General features: G+C 39.6%; 1 protein-coding gene across 1 annotated transcript in view; it reads left to right on the forward strand.

Annotated features, from left to right (window-relative positions):
* Window positions 1–14,109, forward strand: part of LOC137238422 (protein Skeletor, isoforms B/C) — a 204,900-nt gene that overhangs the window by 110,651 nt on the left and 80,140 nt on the right. The window lies entirely within an intron of this gene.

Consider the following 14,109-nt stretch of genomic DNA (forward strand, 5'->3'; position numbering starts at 1 on the left):
CAGCTGTAACGACGATATCTTCCTGTGGTTCATCAATTACGCAATGTGCAGCTGTAACCACCGATTTAAAGGTGACTAAGGAACCAGCGCACACATGCACGGAACAAATGGATATTGATACCGAATGTGAGCTCTGCTCTATTCTTATATCTTCGCCGTTTACAATGCGAAAATGCGCATTCGTATAAGATAGAAGGCAGCTGAGAACAACAAACAGGATCACGAAATTAATGTTTGAATTCATTTTAATATCAGAACTTTTTCACCACTTTTTAAGTATAAAGTACACCGAGATAAATTTTGTGGGCGCTATTTATACCTAATTGTGTCATGTGAATAAAAAATAAACAACAACTTATCAGTCCAAATTTCAGGAATTTTAAATAACAACAATACATCTTAATTAAACTCAAGGCTATACAGTAAAAAATCTTGTTTGTTTTCACTCGGTCTATTATAAATAAAATAAATAAATAAACGCAAGGCGCGATAACCTCCAAAGAGAACATTTTATGGCAGAAATACATTCGGAGTGCTTGCCAAACACTGCCGAGGGGCGATCCCGCTTAGAAAAATTTTCTTTTAATTGAAAAAAATAGTTTCGTGATTAGGGTCTAGTTTTGATGTTGCTTTTCCCGGGGCGTGAACCCGGGATCTTACGTGTGGATGGAGCACGCCACCATCACACCACGCTGCCCGCAGCTACTATGTCATTTAAATCCAACTTAAACACCAAAAAACAGTCACAACAACCACGCATTTGCTCCTATTTGAAATAACATCTCTTGCACATGCCAAAAATTGTGTATATGCTTTCTTACATAATAGCTCTTACACATAAGCAGTTGACTTTAACAGAAGCTTATGCATTATGAGTAGATTGTACGTATGTTTATGGAGAACGGTAGAATGAGCGACACTGCCGCCATCTGATATGGAAAAGTAGCCAACTCCCCAATTTTGTTCCAAGCAAATCAAAAGAAGAATAATGACATTTGCTTTGGCTAGAGTGTTGGCACACTTTGCAAGTGAAATTATTTTTCCCAATGGTTGGTAACTTTTCTAACATTTTTCCCAATTAAAAACTGCAATATAACAATCGAATACGACACAAAATATGTTAGCAAGTATTTTTGTTGTATAGGGAGAATGTTTATAACAGTGCTTCGCGAAATTTTGTATGTGAATGGGCAAGGCGTAATAAACTTCAATTGCCAAGTCTGAAGTTCCTTCATATTTACAAACGCAACATCTTAGTTGATTGTGGCCATGTTATTGGAATGCATAAGCTTGTGTTAAACGCATCTATATGAAAAATGTCATTGTACCGCGGCCTTAAGACTTTATTATATATTTAAGGAACGTGTTGGCCTTGATTTGCTATCTGACTTCGCTCTTATCAACTCTACTACGTACCATATTCCCACATTAGGCTACAGTGTAGTGACTGCACTTATGATCTCATTCTTTACTAACAGACCCGGCAGACGTTGTTCTGCCCTAAATTTGGTATATTTGCATACATTTTAATAAGCTTTTTCCGTCTAACTCTGCCCTCGCCCCTCTACACTTTTTCCTAATATTTGTATTCACTCCTCCCTCCGTATTTTTCGCTTCATTTATCTCCATCTACGTCTCATTCTATCTCTTTCTTAGTCTCCTTCTCCTTCTCTTTTTTCTCTTCTCTCAAGTTTTTCTCATTCTTCTTCATATCTTATTGCCAGTCCCAGAGGGTGGTATGTATTTTGTTCCAGTCCCATTCCGAGTCTCAGTCCCAGTCCCACTCCGAGTCTCAGTCTCAGTCCCAGTGCTAATCCCAGTCCCAGTCCGTCTCTGGTCTACTTCCCGGAAAAAAGCATGGTAAATACTAATATAGGCAAATTTATATACCAAATTTCAGGCAAATCGAATAGGACGTATGTAAACAGGTATGTGGGTATTATTAATTCATGTCTTTATTTCGGCTTCGCATGCATATTTATCAGTTTTCCCAGGTTGATGCGACTAAATCGAATATCACAATGAAAATTATTTAAAAGCTCTCAGTAACAGCTTTCGTTTGATATTCAAAATACACGCACAATCTAGGGGAATCCGGGTCCACGTTTTGGCCTATATATCGAGACCCTAGTCACCAATAGGCATGAAAACTACCCTGTACTAAAACACTCATCAACAGCTTTCATCTGATATCCATATTGTATAAACACATTATAGGGGTGTCCGGTTCCACGTTTTGGCCTATATCTCGAGACCCTAGTCACCAATAGGTATGAAAACTACCCTGTACTAAAGCACTCATCAACAGCTTTCATTTGATATCCATATTGTATAAACTCATTCTAGTGTTACCCTGATCCACGTTTTGGCCTATATCTCGAGACCCCAGTCACCAATAGGTATGAAGACTACCCTGTACTAAAGCAATCATCAACAGCTTTCATTTGATATCCATATTGTATAAACACATTCTAGGGGTGCCTGGGTCCACGTTTTGGCCTATATCTCGAGACCCTAGTCACCAATAGGCATGAAAACTACCCTGTACTAAAGCACTCATTAACAGCTTTCATCTGATATCCATATTGTATAAACACATTATAGGGGTGTCCGGTTCCACGTTTTGGCCGATATCTCGAGACCCTAGTCACCAATAGGTATGAAAACTACCCTGTACTAAAGCACTCATCAACAGCTTTCATTTGATATCCATATTGTATAAACTCATTCTAGTGTTACCCTGATCCACGTTTTGGCCTATATCTCGAGACCCCAGTCACCAATAGGTATGAAGACTACCCTGTACAAAAGCAATCATCAACAGCTTTCATTTGATATCCATATTGTATAAACACATTCTAGGGGTACCCAGGTCCAGGTTTTGGCCTATATCTCGAGACCCTAGTCACCAATAGGTATGAAAACTACCCTGTACTAAAGCACTCATCAACAGCTTACATTTGATATCCATATTGTATAAACACATTCTAGTGTTACCCTGATCCACGTTTTGGCCTATATCTCGAGACCCTAGTCACCAATAGGTATGAAGACTACCCTGTACTAAAGCACTCATCAACAGCTTTCATTTGATATCCTTATTGTGTAAACACATTCTAGGGGTACCCGGGTCTACGTTTTGGCCTATATCTCGAGACCCAAGCCACCCAGCGGTATAAAAAATTATCTGTAGTAAAGCACACATCAACAGCTTCAATTTGATATCCATAGTGTAAAAACTTATCCTAGTGTTACCCTGATCCACGTTTTGGCCTATATCTCGAGACCCTAGTCACCAATAGGTATGAAGACTACCCTGTACTAAAGCAATCATCAACAGCTTTCATTTGATATCCTTATTGTGTAAACTCATTCTAGGGGTACCCGGGTCTACGTTTTGGCCTATATCTCGAGACCCTAGTCACCAATAGGTATGAAAACTACCCCGTACTAAAGCACTCATTAACAGCTTTCATATGATAACCATATTGTATAAACACATTCTAGGGGTGCCCGGGTCCACGTTTTGGCCTATATCGCGAGGCTCTAGTCACCAATAGGTATGAAAACTACCCTGTACTAAAGCACTCATCAACAGCTTTCATTTGATATCCACATTGTATAAACACATTCTAGGGGTACCCAGGTCCAGGTTTTGGCCTATATCTCGAGACCCTAGTCACCAATAGGTATGAAAACTACCCCGTACTAAAACACTCATCAACAGCTTTCATATGATAACCATATTGTATAAACACATTCTAGGGGTGCCCGGGTCCACGTTTTGGCCTATATCTCGAGGCTCTAGTCACCAATAGGTATGAAAACTACCCTGTACTAAAGCACTCATCATCAGCTTTCATTTGATATCCATATTGTATAAACACATTCTATGGGTACCCAGGTCCAGGTTTTGGCCTATATCTCGAGACCGTAGTCACCAATAGGTATGAAAACAACCCTGCACTAAAGCACTCATCAACAGCTTTCATCTGATATCCATATTGTATAAACACATTCTAGGGGTACCCGGGTCCACGTTTTGGCCTATATCTCGAGACCCTAGCTACCAATAGGTATAAAAACTACCCTGTACTAAAGCACTCATCAACAGCTTTCATATGATAACCATATTGTATAAACACATTCTAGGGGTACCCGGGTCCACGTTTTGGCCTATATCTCGAGACCCTAGTCACCAATAGGTATGAAAACTAACCTGTACTAAAGCACTTATCAACAGCTTTCATTTGATATCCATATTGTATAAACACATTCTAGGGGTACCCGGGTCCACGTTTTGGCCTATATCTCGAGACCCTAGCTACCAATAGGTATGAAAACTACCCTGTACTAAAGCACTCATCAACAGCTTTCATTTGATATCCATATTGTATAAACACATTCTATGGGTACCCAGGTCCAGGTTTTGGCCTATATCTCGAGACCGTAGTCACCAATAGGTATGAAAACAACCCTGCACTAAAGCACTCATCAACAGCTTTCATCTGATATCCATATTGTATAAACACATTCTAGGGGTACCCGGGTCCACGTTTTGGCCTATATCTCGAGACCCTAGCTACCAATAGGTATAAAAACTACCCTGTACTAAAGCACTCATCAACAGCTTTCATATGATAACCATATTGTATAAACACATTCTAGGGGTACCCGGGTCCACGTTTTGGCCTATATCTCGAGACCCTAGTCACCAATAGGTATGAAAACTAACCTGTACTAAAGCACTTATCAACAGCTTTCATTTGATATCCATATTGTATAAACACATTCTAGGGGTACCCGGGTCCACGTTTTGGCCTATATCTCGAGACCCTAGCTACCAATAGGTATATAAACTACCCTGTACTAAAGCACTCATCAACAGCTTTCATTTGATATCCATATTGTATAAACACATTCTAGGGGTACCCGGGTCCACGTTTTGGCCTATATCTCTAGACCCTATTCACCAATAGGTATGAAAACTACCCTGTACTAAAGCACTCATCAGCAGCTTTCTTTTGATATCCATATTGTATAAACACATTCTAGGGGTGCCCGGGTCCACTTTTTGTCTTATACCTCGAGACCATAGTCACCAATATGTATCGTGGTCCACTTCCCGGAAGAAAAATTATCCGACATTTTATTCTAGATATAACGCTACCTACATACCAAATTTCAGGCAAATGGAGCCATATATACGATAGTTTAGAATAAATCGGTCCCTGTTCCACTTTCCGGAAAAAAAAACTTTTCACAAACACTCTCCGGGTTCCTACTAAGTTATCCTGAAAATTTGAATAAAATCGGCGTGGTAGTTTCGGAGTCCATAAGCCTCATACAAACATACAAACATACATGCATGCAAACATACATCCTATTTTATATATATAGATTACTCAGTACAGCATACTTGTACCAGTGGTACCACACACTACGCCTAAGCTTACACATTATCTAGTAATCCATTAGGGCTGATCACATTCAACACGGCGTCTACAGACCACAACCACAATAAAGCAAAGTTTGACGACAACCGTAGCGAAGCATTGGCTTCTTGATTACTTTGAAAGCGGCAGCCACCAATATAAATTACACCAAACAGTAGCGAAAAATTTAGAAAAAAATATTAATTATGTTTAAAAAATGTCCAAAAGAATGATTTAAGCTTTTATTATCTGTTATTTTCTTCTATTTTAGTTTTTATTGACAAAATAAAAAGGACGCCACTCACTGTCGCTAGGTTTAATCTGGCTACAACGGCTTTCGTGATTTATTGTCGTGCTGCTATGTCGCGCCGAAAATAAGGACGCTCATGAGAACATGTGTAAAAATAATATGACAGATGTGACATAAACGAATCAATCATTATGTCTACACATATGTACGTACCAGCAGCGGAGAGTGACGCAAACACATGCATATATCTGAGATACTCCCAAAAGTATGCAATCATTTGTGCAAGTATCACTCCCATGTACACGCGCATGGGCTATGAGAGAAGCTATAAAATCGTGCATCTGTAGATATAGCTGAGAACTAACTAGTATATTCTAGAAATTGAAGCGCCTAGAAATATGTCAACGAGGAAACCAAACAGTATAAAAGGCGGCAACAGTTCAGGCACGACAATCAGTTTGATTTAAGCAAGCTATCAATTGCGAAGTATAAGTGTTATTGTGAAGTACTTTAATAAAGGCCATTTTGCATTATTGAATAGTGGAGTTATTTATTCAATAGTTTAGTGACTCGAATGTTAGTAGAAGGTTGCAAATAAGCGGAATTGCACTAAATTCGTTACAGTTGGTTTCAGAAGAGGATTTGTTGTTGTTCCGAAGATTGCGAATACAACATGGACATGGCAAAGTTGAGTGAATTGAGGATCCGGCAACTGAAGAAGGAGTTGGAGAGCCGTGGATTGAATACAACCGGCAATAAGATCGAACTTCAAGCACGGCTACGAGAGGTATTGGAGTTGGAAGGAATTAATGTTGACAAGTATGTCTTTTATCCTGATGTAGAAGAATCAACAACAAAAATTTAAGAGAAAAACGAAACATCGCAGACAGTTACCCGCACAGACTTGAACATGATATTGGCTGCAATATCTGCTCAAACATCGACAATGGCATTCCAACTGAAATCCCAAGAGACATGCATAACATCCAAGATGGAAGCACAAGAAACGCGTATTTCAGAAATGTCGACACAGATTACATCTAAGAAGCACAAGAGGCACGAATATCCGAAATGTCGGCGCAAATTTCAGCATAGAAATCATCGCAGATCCCTGCTCAACTGGAAGAGCAAGAAGGACGTATTTCCTCGAAGTTGGAAGTTTCAGCGGGTAATCCAAAGGTAAAAACACCATCCTTTGACGGTTCTGTTCCTTTCCAGGTGTTTAAGTTTCAGTTTGAGAAGACCGCAACGGTGAACAACTGGAATTCTGAACATAAAGTTGATGCACTGTTCATGGAATTGAAAGGGCCTGCAGCTGAGATTTTACAAACCATTACAGAGGGCGAACGGAACTGTTATGAAGCATTGATGGGCGCTCTAGAGAGACGATACGGAACTGAGCATAGGAGACAGATATACCAAATGGAGTTACTGGATCACTTCCAGAGGCCTGGTAAAACATTGCAAGAGTTTGCGTCGGATTTTGAAAGGCTGGCACATTCAGCGAATGCGGGCGCACCCGTAGAATACACTGAAAGGGTAAAGATTCAGAGCTTTATAAATGGCATACGGGACGTCGAAACAAAGCGAGATACATACGCAAACCCAAAGCCAACATACGCAGAAACGGTATAACATGCTCTGATTTAGGAAACAGCATCGCTTCTGTGTAAACCAGTTTTCAAAGCACGCCGTGTGGAAATAGAAAGGCCAGAGTGGGTAGACGCAATTTTAGAAGCTTTAAAAGGAACGCAACAGAAGAATAATGGTGCAATCAAATGTTTCATGTGCGGTAAGCTAGGTCACATTGCTCGTCATTGCAGCACCGGTCCTGGTAGTTCCAACTTGGGTGGCCGTAAACGCAAAGCTGGAGGAGATAAGCAAGAGCGAGCTAGATGTAAAGATCGAAAGCTTGCCCCAGCTATTGAATGTCCTGTGATATATGTGTCGCAAATTGGAAGAAACTCGAGCAGTCTTACCGTCAAAGGAAATGCGCTATGAGAACCAGGATGTGCCACTTAACTTCAGTTTGGAAAAAGGGTTCAGCAGTAATCGAGTGCTGGTGAAAGAGATTCGACAAAAAACACAAAAGTCAAAGGCAGCAGATTGGGCAAGGGTTGATGGAACGAATAGGCCAAACAAATCAAAATCGAAGGTACCTGCGAGAAAAACACTGGCATTGACAAACCCTAATGGACGCACTAAAACGACTGAAAGTATTTTCCAGAAAGAATGCAAGGGTGGTTTCAAGCCAGCGCGCACTACTGTTGTGAAACGTCAAGACGATACTGATGATTCAAAGTCAGTACGAAGTAGTTCTTCATTGGCTAAAGAACAGAGTGTGAGGGAACGGCCCAGGGTAATGAGTAGTAAGAAGAAATACAGGTACGACAAGTACTTTAATTCGGAAGGTTTCTTGGAGGGAGATTTGGTACTGCTATACAACCCTCACCGGCTGAAAGATGTTCCATCCAAATATCGGTGCAGTTGGGAAGGCCCGTACAGAGTTGTAAAGAAGATCAGTGATGTCATCTACCGCATACAAACAATTGGGAAACCACGAAATAGAAAGGTGGTTTATTTGGAGAGGCTAGCAGCGGTTAGATCGAGAGATTTGTCTGATCGCGACGGTCAGACTTAGGAGAGGGCAGTGTGACGAATATTTCTGACACTAAGTGATACTCACATCACTAGTTCGATGCTAAGCAAATGAGACCATAACAACAATAAAGCAAGCAGTCACTTGTATCTACAGAAACGAATCAATCATTATGTCTACACATATGTACGTACGAGCAGCGGAGAGTGACGCACAGACACATGCATATATCTGAGATACTCCCAAAAGTATGCAATCATTTGTGCAAGTATCACTCACATATACACGCGCATGGGCTATGAGAGAAGCTATAAAATCCTGCATCTGTAGTTATAGCGAAGAAATTTATAGCTGATAACTAACTGGTAAATTCTAGAAATAGAAGCGCCTCGAAATACATATGTCAACGTGAAAACGAAACGGCACGACAATCAGTTTGATTTAAGCAAGCTATCTGTTGCGAAGTATAAGTGTTATTGTGAAGTACTTTAATAAAGGCTATTTTGCATTATTGAATAGTGGAGTTATTTATTTAACAGTTTAGTGATTCGAACGTTAGCAGAAGGTTGCAAATAAGCGGAATTGCACCAGATACGTTACAATACCATTAAAAACACAAAGTTTTGACACTTAATGAAATAATTAAAAAAATGTTTAAACTAAACAGTTTTATTGAAAACAATACTTACATTAAGTAATAATAATAATAATAAAAGCTAGAAAATAATTAGGTAGCTTATTGGTACTAGTCATCACACTCCTCATCAATCTAGCGCGTTGAAGTGGTCTTGATACCTTTCAGCCCTGCACTTGGTGTCACAACTTTCCTACTTGGTTTATTATGTGCAGCTATTGTCTCCTTTCCCAGTTCATCCGTGTCTCCGTTACCGTCTATGCCCATATGACCGGGACCCTATTATGATTGTAAGCTTCCCCTTGTTTCAATTCTTCCAAGTGCTTAGATGCGTCCTAACACAGTTCTATTTGTTGTGCTATGCGAGATCATCGCCCTAATGACCGCCTGGTTGTCAATAAAAAGTTTACGGGACTGCAATTTGCGCAGCTTTTTTCAGTATATCTGCCAATGTGTATGATCTTGTTATTACCCTGCAAAAATCGCGAGTACTCCATGCATGCATGTATGGAGTACTCGCTATGGACCAACCGAGTGCTCCAAAATTAACCACAATTCATACAAAAAATATGGTCCAATTAACATTGCGATGTCCTAGGACGGGACCATATACTCCAGCTCCGCATTACATCAGAGTAATCCATGGAGTACCCACAGTCCAATAAACATCGTGTAGTGATTACAATCGTTAAAAACGAGCAATGATCGGCTTACAATATGTTCGTGTAGAAACATGAGTTGGTCCATTGCTGCATTACAGTGGAGTACAATGGTAAGTACTCCAGTGGACCACATGATCCAACGATTTTTGCAGGGTACCGGGTAAGCAAAGTATACAGCTGACCATCTTGGTTCCATTATTTTAATTCCATTATTGTAACGTGAATCGTTCCTTTCGGCATTTCGGTACCTTTGCCCCACGCTTGCAACTCTATTGAGCTTATAAGATCTCAACCGAAGCACGGGCTTACAGAATTGTTTAAACAGCATAAGATAAAAAATTTCTTTGAAATAGAAGGTTGTGGGAAGTTAATCTATTAACTTATTTAAAAAAAACGTGAAATAGCTACTCATTACGTTGCGCGGACACCTCCATTGGGCAGAGAAAAGTTGTCTGACGTTGAGTGTCTGTCCAAGGGAGGTTTCACTGTACATACATACATACCTTTATAGTTAGACATACAAAACAAAAAGGCAATTTTAATTCACAAAGGTATTCATATACAACAAATAAAAACCAAAGAAAATTAGCAAAGTTTCAATAGAAATTCTGTAAGATTAGTTTCGTGGTGCTGTGGTTGCACATTATTAACTTTATTTCTTCATTTATTGTTTATTATACTCAGTTGAGCAGAGCTCATAGAGTATATTAAGTTTGATTGGTTAACGGTTGGTTGTACAGGTATAAAGAAATCGAGATAGATATAGACTTCCATATATCAAAATCATCTGGATCGAAAAAAAATTTTATTGAGCCATGTCCGTCCGTCTGTCCGTTAACACGATAACTTGAGTAAATTTTGACGTATCTTGATGAAATTTGGTATGTAGGTTCCTGAGCACTCATCTCAGATCACTATTTAAAATGAACGATATCGGACTGTAACCACGCCCACTTTTTCGATATCGAAAATTTCGAAAAACTGAAAAAGTGCGATAATTCATTACCAAACACAGATATAGCGATGAAACTTGGTAGGCGAGTTGAGCTTATAACGCAGAATAGAAAATTAATAAAATTTTGGACAATGGGTGTGGCACCGCCCACTTTTAAAAGAAGGTAATTTAAAAATTTTGCAAGCTGTAATTTGGCAGTCGTTGAAGATATCATGATGAAATTTGGCAGGAACGTTACTCCTATTACTATATGTACGCTTAATAAAAATTAGCAAAAAAATTAATATCTTTACAGTATATAAGTAAATTATGTCAACATTCAACTCCAGTAATGATATAGTGCAACAAAATACAAAAATAAAAGAAAATTTCAAAATGGGCGTGGCTCCGCCCTTTTTAATTTAATTTGTCTACTTTTAATGCCATAAGTCGGACAAAAATTTAGCAATCCTTTTGAAATTTAGGGCGGGCATAGATTTTATGACGCTAGCTGTTTTCTGTGAAAATGGACGAAATCGGTTGAAGCCACTGCCAGTTTTTATACACAGTCGTCCGTCTGTCCTTCCGCATGCCCGTTAACACGATAACTTGAGCAAAAATCGACATATTTTTACTAAACTTAGTTCACGTAGTTATCTGAACTCACTTTATCTTGGTATAAAAAATGAACGAAATCCGACTATGACCACGCCCACTTTTTGGATATCGAAAATTACGAAAAATGAAAAAAATGCCATAATTCTATACCAAATACGAAAAAAAGGGATGAAACATGGTAATTGGATTGGTTTATTGACGCGAAATATAACTTTAGAAAAAACTTTGTAAAATGGTTGTGACACCTACCATATTAAGTAGAAGAAAATGAAAAGTTCTGCAGGGCGAAATAAAAAACCCTTGAAATCTTGGCAGGTATTACATATATAAATAAATTAGCGGTATCCAACAGATGATGTTCTAGGTCACCCTGGTCCACATTTTGGTCGATATCTGGAAAACGCCTTCGCATATACAACTACCAACACTCCCTTTTAAAACTCTCATTAATACCTTTAAGTTGATACCAGTATCGTACAAACACATTCTAGAGTCACCCCTGGTCCACCTTTATGGCGATATCTCGAAAAGGCGTCCACCTATAGAATTAAGCCCCACGCCCTTTTAAAATACTCATTAACACCTTTCATTTGATACCCATATTGTACAAACGCATTCTAGAGTCACCCCTGGCCCACCTTTATGGCGATATCTCGAAAAGGCGACCACCTATAGAACGAAGGCCCACTCCCTTTTAAAAATACTCATTAACACCTTTCTTTTGATACCCATATTGTACAAATGCATTCTAGAGTCGCCCCTGGTCCACCTTTATGGCGATATCTCGAAAAGGCGATCACCTATACAACTACCACCACTCCCTTTTAAAACCCTCATTAATACCTTTCTTTTGATACCCATATTGTACAAACGCATTCTAGAGTCACCCGTGGTCCACCTTTATGGCGATATCTCGAAAAGGCGATCACCTATAACACGAAGGCCCACTCCCTTTTAAAAATACTCATTAACACCTTTCATTTGATACCCCTATTGTACAAATGCATTCTAGAGTCACCCCTGGTCCACCTTTATGGCTATATCTCGAAGAGGCGATCACCTATAGAACGAAGGCCCACTCCCTTTTAAAAATACTCATTAACACCTTTCATTTGATACCCATATTGTACAAATGCATTCTAGAGTCACCCCTGGTCCACCTTTATGGCGATATTTCGAAACGGCTTCCACCTATAGAACTAAGGCCTACTCCCTTTTAAAATACTCATTAACACCTTTCGCTTGATACCCATATTGTACAAACGCATTCTAGAGTCACCCCTGGCCCACCTTTATGGCGATATCTCGAAAAGGCGACCACCTATAGAACGAAGGCCCACTCCCTTTTAAAAATACTCATTAACACCTTTCATTTGATACCCATATTGTACAAATGCATTCTAGAGTCACCCCTGGTCCACCTTTATGGCGATATCTCGAAAAGGCGATCACCTATAGAACGAAGGCCCACTCCCTTTTAAAAATACTCATTAACACCTTTCATTTGATACCCATATTGTACAAATGCATTCTAGAGTCACCCCTGGTCCACCTTTATGGCTATATCTCGAAGAGGCGATCACCTATAGAACGAAGGCCCACTCCCTTTTAAAAATACTCATTAACACCTTTCATTTGATACCCATATTGTACAAATGCATTCTAGAGTCACCCCTGGTCCACCTTTATGGCGATATTTCGAAACGGCTTCCACCTATAGAACTAAGGCCTACTCCCTTTTAAAATACTCATTAACACCTTTCGCTTGATACCCATATTGTACAAACGCATTCTAGAGTCACCCCTGGCCCACCTTTATGGCGATATCTCGAAAAGGCGACCACCTATAGAACGAAGGCCCACTCCCTTTTAAAAATACTCATTAACACCTTTCATTTGATACCCATATCGTACAAACACATTCTAGAGTCACCCCTGGTCCACCTTTATGGCGATATTTCGAAACGGATTCCACCTATAGAACTAAGGACTACTCCCTTTTAAAATACTCATTAACACCTTTCGTTTGATACTCATATTGTACAAACGCATTCTAGAGTCAACCCTGAACCACCTTTATGGCGATATCCCTCAATGGCCCACTCCCTCATAAAATACTCTTTATTGCCTTTCATTTGATACACATGTCATACAAACACATTCCAGGGTTTCCCCGGTTCATTTTCCTACATGGTTATTTTCCCTTATGTTGTCACCATAGCTCTCAACTGAGTATGTAATGTTCGGTTACACCCGAACTTAACCTTCCTTACTTGTTTTTGTATTATCGTAAAGTTTCCTTTTACTGAATATGCGGCTTAACAGCTATATTATTATTGTTTTTGTAGCAAATGCGCTACAACAAACTTTAACTTTTCAGTTTTAATCTAAAAATTATTATTTTTTTGTCTTCATTACAACTGAAAAGTTACACAGAAAAATATTTTACTGATAAATATACTCTCACCGTCGCAGCCAATCTCTTTTAGTAAAGTTTTAGAAAAAAATTGGCAAATGAGTGAAAGCGCACCAAAAAAAGGTGTGATAGGAGTTTGGACCCGCGATTCAGGTGTTTGCTACCTTGTAAGAAGGTAACGAAAAGACCGATGATTTGGCAAATGAGGCTGCAGCACTCGCTGAGTCGACGATAGACGTCCCAATCCGTTTGGGAGAAATTAAAAGGAGACAAGAGTTGCATATGATCCATCAAGCAGGAAATGTGTGGACAAAGGCGCGGGGCTGCAAAATGTCTTAGATCATGTGCAAAGCCTACGATATTAGACTCACAAAGTGGCTCATATCTCTGAAGAGAGAATACTTAAGGCTGACGATGGGCATACTGGCTGGACACTGCCTTCTGATGTCACATGCTTATAAGTTAGGCCTCGTCAGTAACAGGAAGTGTAGGACGTGTGAGTTTCAGGAAGAAATGGTTGAGCACGTTCTGTGTTCATGTCCTGCGCTCATCAGGTCAAGG

Source organism: Eurosta solidaginis, chromosome 1, assembly GCF_040869045.1.
Source record: "Eurosta solidaginis isolate ZX-2024a chromosome 1, ASM4086904v1, whole genome shotgun sequence".
In the NCBI taxonomy this organism is placed as follows: Eukaryota; Metazoa; Arthropoda; class Insecta; order Diptera; family Tephritidae; genus Eurosta; species Eurosta solidaginis.